Source organism: Montipora capricornis, chromosome 6 (genome assembly GCF_036669925.1).
Source record: "Montipora capricornis isolate CH-2021 chromosome 6, ASM3666992v2, whole genome shotgun sequence".
Lineage (NCBI taxonomy): Eukaryota > Metazoa > Cnidaria > Anthozoa > Scleractinia > Acroporidae > Montipora > Montipora capricornis.
In genome coordinates, this window is record NC_090888.1 from 30983966 (window position 1) to 30998965 (window position 15000).

General features: G+C 40.2%; 1 long non-coding RNA gene across 4 annotated transcripts in view; it reads left to right on the forward strand.

Moving 5' to 3' along the window:
• Nucleotides 1–15000, forward strand: part of LOC138051957 (uncharacterized) — a 76504-nt gene that overhangs the window by 45557 nt on the left and 15947 nt on the right. Inside the window, exon 3 of one of the 4 annotated variants that reach the window (XR_011132966.1) lies at nucleotides 14939–15000. This exon is cut by the window's right edge and continues 257 nt beyond it. The exons of 2 other annotated variants lie outside the window; for them this stretch is intronic. This is a non-coding gene — a long non-coding RNA (uncharacterized lncRNA). Of the gene's footprint in view, nucleotides 1–3810; nucleotides 4110–14938 lie in introns of those variants that run through there. One more of the 4 variants, XR_011132962.1, reaches the window with a different exon arrangement.

A 15000-nucleotide genomic window follows, 5' to 3' on the forward strand; every position in this document is an offset into this window, starting at 1 on the left:
CTTTGCGTGCCTCAGCTCTGCTGTGATTGGTACATGTATTTCTTCCAGTTTCCGACTGAGATTTAGTCTGGCTTTACAATCTGTTATTTGTTTGTACATGCAGTACAGTTTGACTTCTCATCCTCGTTTAAGTCGACAGGTGCTGCCTATTGGAATGTTTAGCCAGAGTTATGCCTTCATGTACTGCTGATATACTATGCTTAATAACCATTAGGTAAATTTTCCTATTCAGCATCGGAATTCAGGGCCATACAGTATGTGTCTGCAATTGCAGGTTAGTTGGTAGCTATTGTACAACAAGATTTGCTATATACCTAGACTTTCACTCAACAAAACGAGCGCTGTGATTGGTTGATTCTTGGTCACATGCCCCTGATCAAATTCAAATGTATCCCGACCGGGATACAATTGCGCAGTATTTGACCATGTGCTGAATACAGCAGCATGTGATCAGTGCATGACTAACCTCGAAATGGCATGATCTTCAGCACATCCTCACGTCAGCTTGATTGACGGGGGCGGACCTGCACTGCCAGTTTTCAGTTTTAACAGCGATGATCGATAATGGAACCCAGTGAGGCTAAAAGAAAACGCTTTTCAAGATTATCAGAGGAAGAAATACAGAACTTAGTCGAGGGTAAAGATTCTGAAAATATGACAAAAGCAACTAAGAACGCTGTTGTTACATTCCTGGCATATTGGAATGAAGTTAAACCAGAAGATTTTCTTTTCCAATTCATGTTTTCGATTCCCTCGATGCTTGATGTTAAGCTCTTTCACGGCCAGGGCAAGGTGCTTTTTGACACTTAAATTTCTGAAGGTTGCCACTTTGAAGTAAACTGCACAGCTGATTTGTGCACTGTAGTCCAATAACAGGGATTTGTCATCAACGCCTCCACATCTGCAAGTTTCATCAAGACTAGGTTTTTCTGCATCTGTTTCACCTCAAAGAAAAAAAGAAAAGCAACAAGTCGGGTCATTGAGAAGATAAATAAGTGTTCAGATAGCATATGTTTGAAATCTGGTCAAAAAATAATAAAACTTGATGTGTAATAATGCTTGCACTGTCGTTAAAAGATCACAACTGGCTGGCTGTTTCCATATCCTTTACTTACTAATGCTCTAAATTGAATCTGCTTCTTAACGTGAGAGAGCCCTCTTTGCAGATGTGCTAGATTTCTGTAAAAAAAACAAGAGAATGCTTAGGTTCCATTCCCAAATTGCTATAAACTAAATGGAATTTAAGTAGTATTCCTTACAAGGAACTGTTACAGTAGTACCTCAAAATCCCCGAGTCAAAATGATAGCCATCTGTTAGCTGATTATAAAAAGAGAAAAAATGACAAGGAGGGCTACCTGGGAGTGAGCAGTGTGGAATGCGAATAGTGTTTACCAAACAAATGAATCTGGAATCGAAAGCAACAGCCTCTCAGTGTGGCTCAGTGTACAACTTCAATTTCCACCGCTTTCTAATCGTCTCATTTTCTGAAGCCAAAATTTCAAGCACGTTTTTGTTATTTATATTTAATTATTATACCATATGAAACAATGCTCGCTATTTTTTTTCCTCTCAAACAATTTTTTTCATGTCAAAAATCTAAGGTTTTTACTGCTTATTTGGTTCTTGTGCGGCGGCTCGGAAAGCTTGTGTCAGCGGTTCGTATTGAAGCTTATGACGTATGATATGAAGAAGAAAGTAAACAGCAAGAGAGCCTTGCATGCAAGTGCGGCGAGGTACAAGGAAAAGAAACAAATTTTGCTAAGGGAAAGACGGCTAGAGGGTCCACAAGTAATATTCAACTCCTTTAGGTATTGTGAAAGTTAAGTCCATTTTCAATTAACAGATCTCACTCGCCCACATTGGGAATCGAATGTAGAAAATATGAACATAAGCTTATCAGCCAAGTGATTGCAAAACATTCAGCAAACGTGCTGAAAATGTCATGTGTTTACTCTTTTGGACCATTAACAGAAAGCATATGTACATTTTGCAGAATATACCGTAAACGTCCATGTATAAGCCACACTGTTTTTCACAAAATTGAAGGCATAAATCAAGGGTGCGGCTTATCCATGGATACATCTGTGTTTGGAGTTCATACAACTTCTAAAGATCTCAGTAAAAAAGCATAAAAGAAACTGAGAGCACGTTGCTGTTGTTCATTGACTTTTTAATGAGTGGTGGCTCCTAAAGGAGCCGTTTGTGTCTTCGAGTGTTTATCGGCGAATCTTGCTCTCCAAGAGTTCTTTCAAGCAATTTATTTTCGCTTTACTCGAGCAAGTAAACACCAACCTACAAGGAATCTCCATTCCTCCGCACAGCTGTTTCCAGTGACGTCTTCGGCCGGTCACTTCCATGCATATCTTTCCGCCACGTGCGATAAAATACCATAAAATTCGCGAGTACTCACGAGGTAAATGGCCGACTGTTTCGTTGTCCTTGACCACCTTCTTGGCAAATTTGTCGACTGCATTATCAAGCTCCTGTTCTGCATGAATTTTTTCGCCTATTGCAGTTACATCTTTATCGATGTGGTCATGATACCCAGGCCCTGGCCCTTGCTCAGACTCCTCCACACATTTAAAGCTTGGCTACTAAGCACTCGTTCGTTTTGTTTCAATATTGAAGGAATTTCAACTTCATGGTGAAACCTTGATTGTTTGTCCTTGTTGGTTTATAGCAATAGAACTTTACTAGAACTTCAAACTTTATTGTATTACATTTTTTTCCAAAATCTGCGCTTCTAAATTCAGGGTGCGGCTTATCTACGGATGCGGCTTATACATGGATGTTTACGGTACATGTTTTTTTTTCCTGATCCTGCACGTTGTTATTCCGCAGATCCGCTTTGTTTTGCAGAGTAAAGCGAGTTATGATTGAAGTGCTAAGATCACGCCTTGTAGGTCTCCATGATGCCCGACGTCAGATGATAACAGAGGAAATAAAATTTTGCAATCTACAATGGATTTTGGTTAACCTTAAATTTACGCAGTATATTTTCCGGTCTTACATAAGGAACCTGTATAAATGAAGACTCCTTAGCTGTAGTGCATCAATTCACATCTCTCGGTCTCATCATGGTGTATTGCGCAGCCTTTGACTGCAACTGAATGACTCACGGTTTTCAACTTGTATATTGTATCATTGTTTTCCAAGTGAGCCATCTATCAGGGAACAGTGGTTGGCAAGAATCTCCCGTGCTGATCCCGTCATTTCTAAACACTCAAGGTTGTGTTCGGAACATTTCACACCCGATTGTTACGAGCGTGACTTAAAGGCAGAACTACTCGGCTCCAAAGTAAAAGCCATCTTGACCCTCAATATTCTCACATAGACCACCACCCAAAAAAACCAAGACTATTGTCTGAAAGACGTTCTTTGGAGAAAACCAGACAAGAGGTAAGACCTTTGTCTTATCAGCTATCACACTGAAGGGCTAATATATGACGGAGCTGTTTCAATTTCGTGTATTCAAGCCTCCATACATTCCCCCTGAGGTTGCATGACTCCTAAATATACCACCATGAGATGTGTAGCAACAACAACAGCAAAAAAGAAGATTTGATTATTTAAAATGTGTTATTTAAAAAGACGAGTTAACTTGTATTCTTCCCTTGTATTCAATTGTTCCACAAATCAACTGAAATTTAATTCTAAAAAAATTAAATGAAGACTTTTCTGTTTAAATACCCAAAGCTTTGACTGTACTGTATTTCCATTCCTCTTCTCCTACTCTTACTAAAAGTGAGCAACACATGAATAATTGAATGTATGGCTATACAGATATGTGTATACTGTTTTGTTTGCAGTATCTTGCCTCTGTTAGTAATGCTTGTCCCATATCACTGGACTCACCTGCTGGATTTAATGAACCTCAACCAAGTGAATGTACACCAACCGAATCAGTAGACATAGATCCTGATAATGCTGTTCTGGTTCAGTAGTGCAACACTCACAGCCCCACACATTCCCAAAAATATCGCTAGCAAACCTATGCCTCTCAGAGCAGATGTTATTACTAATCTTACCACAAGATTTTCAAACAATTAAAATAAAATGCACATTTCATTATTCGACAAATGCAGATTGCATAAAAATCAACACTTTAATTCAATCAAAAAACTGTCATTTTACATGGAATTGCTTCATCAGACAGGGTTTATCGCAAGGTGTTATAATGAAACCGCAATATCCTGAGTTGCATTTTATTGTATGGAAAGATGTAGATTTTAAAAGTAGAAGTACAAGTAGAAATGTATGGTACCAAATGGTATTCTTTGTCTCACTACAGTACTTATGAATACACGAACTAGGGAAAGTACAATTTATTGTATTGTATAAATAATGTCACATACCATGAAAACTTGAAATAAGATGTGAATAAAGAATCAACTCGGAAGAGAGGGGTAAGAGATTAGGCGGTTGGGGAGCTATGTTTTCTGCCAACGAAAGTATCTTAAATTCTCTTTCAAGAACGCAAGGAGCTAAATCAAAAACTTGACAAGTCGGCTCAGTTTTCATGATCATGCAAACTTTAAGATTGTTTGTAATTAATTCAGGTCCAGTTCTGGTGCCTTGAAACCTTCATAGTTCACGCACGCTGGAATCACTCGCCGGTTTTTCTTCCCCAATACACCATGAACCCACCAGGTGAACTGACGATATGCTGCTAATCGCCATGTTCTACAAATCGAATGGGAAACCATTACCATCACTTCAGTGCACGATAACTGAGGTTGGGGAAAAAACAAATGAAACTGACACTACAGAAGGCATACTTGCTTGTTTACGATGGGATCCGGCAAGGGATTACAGCGTGCGTTATGAATTGCCACAAGTGCCGTATTTAGAACATCTCCATCTCGCTGTTTAACGACCGAGCATTAGAAAAGGAATAGAGGCAAGAAAATCAAACCTGATTCATTGAACTTTTGATTGAGCTCCTCAAGTTCATGTCAACATACACATTCGTCATTAGTAGGCATTGCTTCACAACCCCAGCAAATACACCATTGTGTCGAACCGATTCGCAAACCATTTTCGTCAAGTTCACCTCCTTCTTCCTCGTCTTCCCCTTGTGAGTCGCTCGGTTCTTCACCAGGAGGATATGTAAGCTCAAAAAGAAACGGTTGTACGCTCATGGTAACGATCAAGTGGGCAATGAATAGGTGAATAAATGCCCAGAAAGTACAAGGATTTGTGTTGCAGTCTGTTGGGAATAAATAAGCTTCCCCATATCATACGTCACAACTTACTGCTACAAGCCGCTGACAATAATTACGAGCCCACAGTGTTTCAGCTCAAAAGCAGGAAAAACTCAAACCAAATCAAACCAAATTATCGAAGAAAAGAAATGCAACAGCCACAAATAACCACCGAAACTTGATTTTAAATGTCTTAGACTTCTTAAAACTACAATATAAAAAAGTATTGAATTTTGGCTTCAGTTCTCCTTTAAAGGCTCCGCTTATCATTAAAAGAAACCCTTCGTAAGCATTAGGCTATACTGTCTAATGACTAGCTAAACAAGCTACTCATGCCGCCAAAAATGGTTTCTGAAGGCACCAAAAAGCTAATTATATCCTCATAAACGCACACTCTAACATACCAAGCAATTCAAAATTATATTTACCTGGGTTTTGTGAAGACACTGCCTCACTGTTTTCAGGCATAGCAAAAATAAAGGAAATAGACAGGGCTCATAATCGAACTTTACCAGTCAGAAGTGACGTTTGTGATTTGGCGTGTTTACTTTCCCATTCCCAGATCCCCTGATTCCCTTTATGCTCACCAGATCCCACACGTACCCTGCGGACTTGTTATGGCGTTTGTACTGAATGTTGCGGTTCTTTTCTTTCTTGTCTATCTGTTTTTTGCTTTGGGAACAAGGTTAGATTGAAGGGAAAGATGTTTGTGGATGCTACGCAGAAATGTAACTATGGATATTTTTAATCAAATTGTTTTGAAATTATTAAGGAGAAACCAAGCCAAAACGAAACACTGGCTGTTTGAAATTGAGTGAACTAAACTAACGATAATGCTTACCATGTTCTCTTATTGATGCAAGCTGGAAGTGATTTTGTGATAAATTGCAATTCGAGTTGTTTTGGTAAATTACTAGTTTGTCATTCAGATGACAATGTAATTCTGGTTTTACAATTTTTATCGGAGTATCATGTAATAGGAGTGATTTTCCAATATATTACCATCAAATCTAACTTGGAGTTGTATGGGTAAATTACTGGTTTATCATTCACATCAAAATCCACGTCTGGTTTCAAGAATTTTATTGGAACATCATGTAATAAGGGTGATTTTCCAATAAGTTACCATCAAAACTAACTGGGAGTTGTATTGGTAAATTACTGGTTTATCATTCACATAAAATCCAGGTCTTGTTTTAAGAATTTTATTGGAACATCATGTAATAAGGGTGATTTTTCAATAAGTTACCATCAAAACTAACTTGAAGTTATGTTGGTAAATTACTGATTTATCTTTCATGTAAAAACCCAAGTTTTGTTTTATGGTATTTGTATCGAACTATTACAGATTAAATATAATATTCCAATAAACTACCATCAAAAAACCAACTTGGTTTGTCAATTCATTGATTTACCAATGCTATTCCAAAAAACGTCCTTTCACTTGAGAAATCATAAAGTATTCCAATATTGGGTAGTTTATTTTGTATGTTTTCCAATAATAATCCAGCTTGGAATCTCAGAATTTTTTCCTGTGTGGTGTGGTTTAATATTATGTTCCTCCTCATTTGCCGTGGCAGAGAAAATCTCTGACTCCTCACGAAAGAATCTTTTGCTGTGCAGGTTGACGCAGCTGGGAAAAAGTTTGTTTATCAATTTTTTGATGAACTGGACAAAAACGGAACGATCAACCAGATGATTCTCTAGGGAAAGGATGTATGTATGGAAGACCAGAGAGTCCCTACTATCCAGTTAAAACTTTGGAACTTTATCTATGTAAGCTAAATCCAGCACTGTCATGCTTGTGGCAAAGGACGCGAGCGACAGAAAATTTTAGTCATTCTGATGAAGTCTGGTATTGTAATGTGCCCCTCGGGAAAAATACGCTAGGAACTTTCATGAGTTCAATTGCTAAAGAGCTCCAACTTTCACAAAAGTACAGTATACTAATCACTGTGTTCGGGCAATGGCTGTGTCGCTCCTGGATGAGTGCAATTTTGAGGCTCGCCACATGATGCATGTTTCAGGACACAAATCTGAGAGCAGCATTCACTCTTACTCCAGGCGTCTTTTGGAGGTTAAGCAGAAAGAAATCTCCCATGCTCTCACTAGTGCCTGTTCTGTTTAAGGGAAAGTCTAAATATATAATAAAGCACTTAATGTATGTTCACATACTTTTCTAATAGACTTTCAAGATACTCAATGTCTCTCCTTGAGTACTTAATGTCAGTGATGGCCAAGAATCCTCCTTCAGCTAAATCATTTTGTAGCTTCTTTATTGGAACCTTCTTTGTGGCAAGTGCCAAAAGCTTCTCCTTGCAGGCCGAGATGGATGGGTTTATGTGGGCAAAGTTGATCATACCTTGCTGGAAAACTTTGCTAAGGTCACTCAGGACTGGGAGAACGCCATGGAGGATATAGTTGGTACCCACTTTCTTTGCTCTCACCAGCCTCTTCAAAAGACCATGGCAAGATGGATCAGTCTTCAAGTGGCATAATGTTTGGAGAATGGAGGGGAGGTCGGAACACACTGCATTTATGACACTGTGAAAAGATACCCAGTGTGTTTTGCAAGCCTTCTTTAACCTTTTGCCAATTTTCCTACTTGCCTTGGCATCAAGGGATACTTTTTTCATCTCCTCCTGTACTTTGAGGTAGGCTGCAAGCTTGTTTGGAGAGTTCTCAAAAATTTTCCACAGCTGTGTGACTTCTGTCTGGACATCTTTTATCACTTGTAGTTCCTCATTAGTGTCTGTGCAGGCAAGAGCTAACCTGTGGCATACACAGTGAACTGCCACAAGGCATGTGACAAGGCATCGTTCTTTAGCAGTGCTGCTAGCCATCTAGTTTTACCAGTCATCACACTTGCCCCATGTGTTGCAAGCCCCTTAAGGTCTTCAAAGGAATCTTCAAGATGTCGAGATGGTCAGTGATGATACCATGTAACGTTGCTGCATCAGCACTTGAGGCCTTTTCAAGAACATTGGCTGTAAGTAAGAACTTGCACTGAAGTCTCCCCAACTCCACATCAAAGTACTAATGCAAGCATCTGCTCTTCATTGCTGATATCTGCCACATCGTCTACCAACAGGCCATAAACTGTCTGCTCCTGAAGTTTCTCGCATATTTGCGCTCGTGCTGTGTTTTCTATCATTAAAAATATTTCTCGAAGTGATCCCCGAGATCTATTAGTAAAATACTTCAGCTCTTCAAGACCTAAATGCTCCATCAGCTCGAGGAGAGATGTTATCTTTCTGTTGACTATGGACTCCTTGACAAGCCAATACATGGCGTGAAAAGTTTCTTTCGTACTCTCCTTTTCATCCACCTGTTTTTGAAAGTGGAAAACCCGATTTAGCAGCTCATTCTTCATTGTTGTTTTGTGTTTAGCACTGGTCATGTGTTCGGTTACTGCATTCCATTTGAACCTAGTGGATGGCCCATTTGAGAATGTTTTGCTTTTGTTCTGGGCTGACTTGCTTTTATGTTTATAGCAAAGAAGGCAGTACATGCCTTCACTTTCTACATAAACAAGACACCAGATTCCAGTCTGTGAACAAAAGCTTGTCTCTTTCCTGAACAACCACTCATGCTGGAAGCAATCTCTCTTTTTTGTCATCTTTAATCGATCCAGCTCCTCTTTTGAAATGCCAGTACAGCCATCTATAGAGGTTATGCATTTTATTTCTTTGTGCCGGCGTAAACAAATTTTCAATGATTTTGTTTGTGTCATCTTCTGATAGTTGTGGAGAACCAGAAGGTGATGTTGCCTTAGCGCTTACTAGAGCAGGGCCACTCAAAACTGACCCGCTCAGGACAGAAGATCCCAATTCCTGTGTACGGGATACAGTAGTGGATGGCAGCTGCTGTGAAAGCTCATCGCTTTCACTCGGAAAAACTTCCACTTCTAAAAACAACATGCATAAAAGATAGTCCGGTTTTTGTTTCATCGGTCGCGATCGTTTCACTGTTATCAAACCTTTTATTCCGTTGCATGTAAGGAGTGTTACATCAATGAAAGTTGTGTGGTTCGAATCCCAGTGACTCGCTCAGGTTCACAACCAACGAAAAAATGGTTTTACATTAGTATTATGTCGTCATGATGACGTATTCCATTAGTGGTAGTTAAGAACATAATTTCCCAACAAAACACTCCCTCTCCTCGAAAGCGGATACGCGGATTCTTTGATACTACTAAGTGTTCAGAAAACATAAGTGTTCAGAAAACAGTTAGGTTAACACTGATTAGTAAGAGTTCATAAATCTTCAGAAGGTCACATGTTCTTCCTTAGGTAGTAGCACCACCAGACGGTGAACAGTTCGTTCAATGGTGACGTAGCCTTTGCAGTCATATTTGGTAACAGGTTCGCCAGGTTTTGGATTTTTATACTTTACTTGTACCCTTCGCACGTTTCCATTGGTCCCTGGGAATGTTCTCGATACAATCCCAAGGCGCCACTGGCCTCTAACCAGATTGGAATCCTGAATTAGGACAACATCTCCAGAGTTCAGATTACGGTGGGCTGTATGCCATTTTTGCCTCACAATTAAATCTGGAAAATATGTTCTGGTCCATTTCTTCCAGAAGCCATCTATTATATGTTGGATAAATTCAAAACGGTGTTTTGGAGTTGTAGATTCCTTGAAAGGACCACTAGGTACTCGCGTGGTTGATCTGCCTAACAGAAGGTCATTCGGGCATAAATATGAGCCATCGTCGGGTGATGTTGGGTGTCTGCCTATAGGCCTTTCGTTAACGAGGTTGGCGACTTCGTAGAATACAGTTTGAAGTTCGGAGAATGTCAGAATACTTTCTCCAATAATGGCTGTAAGCGCTCTCTTAACAGATTTAATAAGAGATTCTGATGCTCCATTTTGCCATGGTGCCTCAGCAGGTGTAAAGTTCCATTGAAATCCCTCCATAACTCCAAAGTTCTTCAATTGTTCCCATTCCCATGACTTTGTGACACTTTGTAATTCTCGGTTAGCTGCGACGAGCTGTGGACCATTTTCAGAATATATCTTACATGGATATCCCCTCAATGACGCAAATTTTCTCAGTACCATCAAAAACGTCTCTGTACTGTAGTCTGGTGCCAGGTCCAGGTGAACAGCTCTCGTTGCTAAACAAGTGAAGATGACTCCATACGCTTTAGATGTGGTTCGTTTCTTAACTTCATCACGAATTGTGAAAGGACGAAATAGGTCAATGGATGTGGAATACCATGGAGGAGCTGGTTTAAGCCTTTCTATAGGAAGATTTCCCATTACTTGTTCTGACAGTTTCTTGTCTAATCTTTTGCCCACAATACAGTTGAGCTTGATGGATTTAACTAGTTTGAGTAACTTAGTTATCCAGAACTTTGAGCGAATTTTGCTGGTGGTAGTCAAAACACCGTGGTGCCCTTTCTCATGAACGTGTCTTGAATAGAGTTTGGATAATCGATGTTGGTATGGGAGAAGTATGACGTCTCCTTTACTGTAGCTCATTTCCATCCATTTCTCCCCACGACCACTTATTACATATATCCCATCGCTTCGTATACGAGGACATAAACGCTTATACATGTCTTTTACATGTTTATCCATCGTTTTTTGTGCCTCTCGCATCCAAAACCAGTCTGCGATGTTGTGTTCACTTTCACACCAGTACCAATCTTCTACGTTAGTACCTTCTTGGATTTCACCGACTCGTGTAGCAGGGAAAGTATTGAAGCCATAAGAATTTTTCTGAGTCATGCAATGCACTATCTGAGAGTCGACTATGTGATAACATTTTTGAAAGCTGTATCTACATTCTTTATCGACAAAAGACTTGAGTCGCTTGTTTAATACCGCCCCACACAGCTCAATTTTGTCAATGGACATTGTTTTGAGTGGGGCAAGACGATTTTTAGATACAATCAGGTTACTTGCAAATCCTCCACCTTGTCGTGGCCACCTTGCATAAGCACAGGATCCGTAAGCGTCATTCAAGGCATCGCTGAAGATGACAAGAGATGGATCACCAACTGCATCTGACGGTTTCATGCATCTCTTAAATCTGACATGATTCATCTCGGGTAATTCATTAAAGAATATCAACCATTGCTGTCTATTCTCTTCTTTCTTTAGGTACAGATTCAACTTCGCCTTAAAGCGTAATTGATCGTGGTCTGGGTCCCATATCACTCCAAGTACCTTTTCGGAGAAAACATTTGGTTCGTTTGGTACGAATGTCTCCTCTCAACTCTCCGTGCTGTGTGATAATATCCATTCTTTGAGTTTGAATCCGCCTTTGCTAATCAGTTTCTCTATATCTTCGGTAAGCTTCTTTGCTGTTTGCAGGTCCTTTGTACTTTCGATTATATCGTCCATATACGTATTACTTTGTATGATCTTTGCTGCGGCGGGATAATCTTGACTCCCCATTTTGGCTGTCTTGCGAAGTGGCAATATTGCGATCGTTCCCAAAGGCTTATCTCCGAAAGATACTCTTTGTATAACGTAAGTATCCGGTTCCTTCGACACGTCCATATTTCGCCACAAGAATCTGTGCGTGTGTTGATCAATCAAAGTTGTTTTGACGGTATGGTACATTTTGCTGATGTCTCCTATGAATGCTACTTCGTTTTCTCGAAATCGTATTAGTACTCCAAACAAATTGTTGAGAAGATCTGGTCCTTTGGCCCAGTAGTCATTCAGGACATGGCTCATGTAGTTCGCGCTACTATTGAAGACTATTCTCACAGGGGTCGATTTGGAATCTGGTTTCAGAACCTCATGAAGGGAGATGTAGTGTACAGGGCCTTTGTAATTGTCTATCTCGTCTTTAGAAAGTTTGCGTGCTACTTCTCTGTTCACCATATCCTTGACTTGATTGTCGAACACTGTAGCATGTACCGGAGTCTTTGCGAGTCTCCTTTCAGTAGAGGCGAGCATTGCTAATGCAACTTTACGATTATCTGGCAGATCCATCGGATCTTTAATCCACGGATACTCTGCGATCCATCGGTTAGTTTGTTTGTCATACGAGAGATTTTTCTCGATCAATGCTAGCTCCCTTTCTTATTTGATAGTGTAGTCTTTGCTGCCTATTGCGCATTTGCCGCACTTGCAGCTACCACAACGTGGGTTGCACTCAACGCCTAGATTCTCAATGTTGTAGAAATCGTCTATCTTGACTTTGAAACTGTGATTCACTGTAGCATAGTGAAGTTCGTGTCTCGTGTTCAAATTTTCGATTAACGAATGTGTCCTGCTGACGCATCGCCCAAATCGGTTCTTCAGCAGTAATAGTTGTTCGACACATTGCTCTCTGACAGGGTGATAGGCGGCATATTCATAGCCTATTAGAACATCAACAGGTCCGGTGGGTCGCTGAAGTTCGTCTTGCGCTACATTGTTGAATAGGTGTGTCACTCCGTCCATGTTTATCCTCTCGATGTTGGACGTAATCTTGTCTGTACCATATACTTCGAATTCCACGATTTTCCCTTGTTTGTCAAGCAAGGAAAGTTTGTACTCGACTGTTCTGATCGTTTTGTACTGACCACCAATTTTTACGATCGACAAATTCACAGCTGTCCCTTTAAGGCGTTCTTCTTTGGCCTTATTGTTAGTGATAAAGCATAAAGATGCCGCAGAGTCCCACATAACGTTGGCCCATCCTCTTTTCGTTCTGATTCTTTGTATTTGAAGGAGGCATGTGTCTTCGATGTTACTACATATGCTGGCTTGTCTGGAGGCGCTGGCTATATTTGCGGGTGTAGGAGATGTTCTTCGTTGATCTTCGTGTAAAGATTTGTGGTGTTGTGACGAGCAGTTACCGATGTTGCATGTTTTCTTAGTTTTGCAACTTTGCATTCGATGACCCGATTTTAAACAAGACCAGCAGGCTCCCTTCTCTCTTAGGAGTGCTATTTTATCGCTTATGGGTTTTGATAAGTAGACTCTGCAATCTTCTGTTGAATGTTTTGCATCATCATGGATCAAGCATCTTCTCTGCGTCGTTCTTTGACTCTTAAAATCAGTTTCATCCTTGGCTATGGTATGATGAATTACGGCCTTCGATGGTACTAATGGCGCTCTCAGTGAGGCATTATCATATTCAATTGCTCCACGCTGGTTCTGTAAAAACTTGAGAAGAGATGGAAATTTATCGAATTTGTTGACAGTGCTGTTTTCTCCGCTAACTATTTTGGCCCATTTTCGTCGTATGTCTGGGGGCAGCTTTTTCTCGATGATGCTTACTGAGCTCGTGGTTGTTATTTCTGCTTCCAAACCCAATTGTCTGAGGTCTCTGTAACCGTCTTCTATGATTTCAACAAATTCAGTGAATCTCTTTTCTTCTCCATCTCTGATCATTCTGGTTCTACGTATTCCGTCGATAATGAAGTCTGCCACTTTTGAAGGGTCTCCGTATTTCTCGTCTAATCTTTTCCACATTTCTGTGGTGTCGTCGTCGATGCTTTTCACGGTGTTCGCTGGTTCATTGCCTAGGCATGAGCGTAGTACGTATGAGATGTCATTGCTCCGAAGATGAGGCATGACTTGTCTTTGAAAGTCTCTTTTGAATTGCGGATAGGTGCGAATTTCGCCTTCAAATCGCGGCATTCTTATTTTTTCTAGTTGAAGATTGAAGGGTGCATAAGTTTCTTGTGCTACTGGTTTCGGCTCTTTCTCAACGATGTATGCCGAGACTCGTTCAATGATTTCGTTGAATCAGCACTGTATTTCGGCGGCCCATTTTATGGCGGTTGCGGCCTTGTTGTGTTCTGCAAGATCTATAAACATCTCGTTCGTTTGTTTGCAATTTGTAAATGTGTCTTCCAACTGGGTTAGTAGCCTTTTTAATGAGGGTATAGCAATCGTGTCGGACTGAATAGCGTGCGTAGTGTTGCTATGCAATGTTTCAAATACTGCTTGCGCGGTGTCACGCTTCAATAGAGCCTTTTCTGTCATTCGTTCAATTTCCGTGCGCACTTTCCTTGTTGATTCTTGACGTATAGTGTCCTCGCGCGCACTGTTTTCTTCTCTAATTACGTTCTGAATATACTTGATCTTGTATGCCTTTGCTTCTGCAAACAGTTCCTGTAATTCTAAAATCCATGTTTCCGCGGCTTCTTGTTCTTCATCGGTTAAGAACATCGTGTACAAATCATGCTTACCTTCTACTATGTCCCGTGCCTCGGTAAGCTTTAGGTAATTACCTTCAACCATTTCGCGTCCTTGATTCGCGTCTATTGATTTAAGGAGTTCATTTCTTTTCCTTGTGAATCTCGCTTTGGCTGTACGCCGTATGCTTTTGGCTTCGTCTGCCATCAATGTGTTATCCGTCCCGGTTTCCGGAGTTACCGATAAGATTCGAATGTTTCGTCGGTCGCAATCGTTTCACTGTTATCAAACCTTTTATTCTGTTGCATGTAAGGAGTGTTACATCAATGAAAGTTGTGTGGTTCGAATCCCAGTGACTCGCTCAGGTTCACAACCAACGAAAAAATGGTTTTACATTAGTATTATGTCGTCATGATGACGTATTCCATTAGTGGTAGTTAAGAACATAATTTCCCTACGAAACAGTTTTTACCAACCATTTTGTTGCTAATAAGAAAAATGTTGTGAAAACAACCTGTTGCAAAGTATTTCCAAGCTGAATTAATTGTTTTGGCAGTGTTGCAGAACTTCGTTTACTTTCACGTAAAGTAGAATTAAACCGTTGTAGAAAACAGTTTTGTGTTTTTTTTTTTTCCAGGAAATCTTTACTTCAGTGGTTGAGGAAGGAGCGATCTAAACGGCTGAACAGAAATGCGTTTT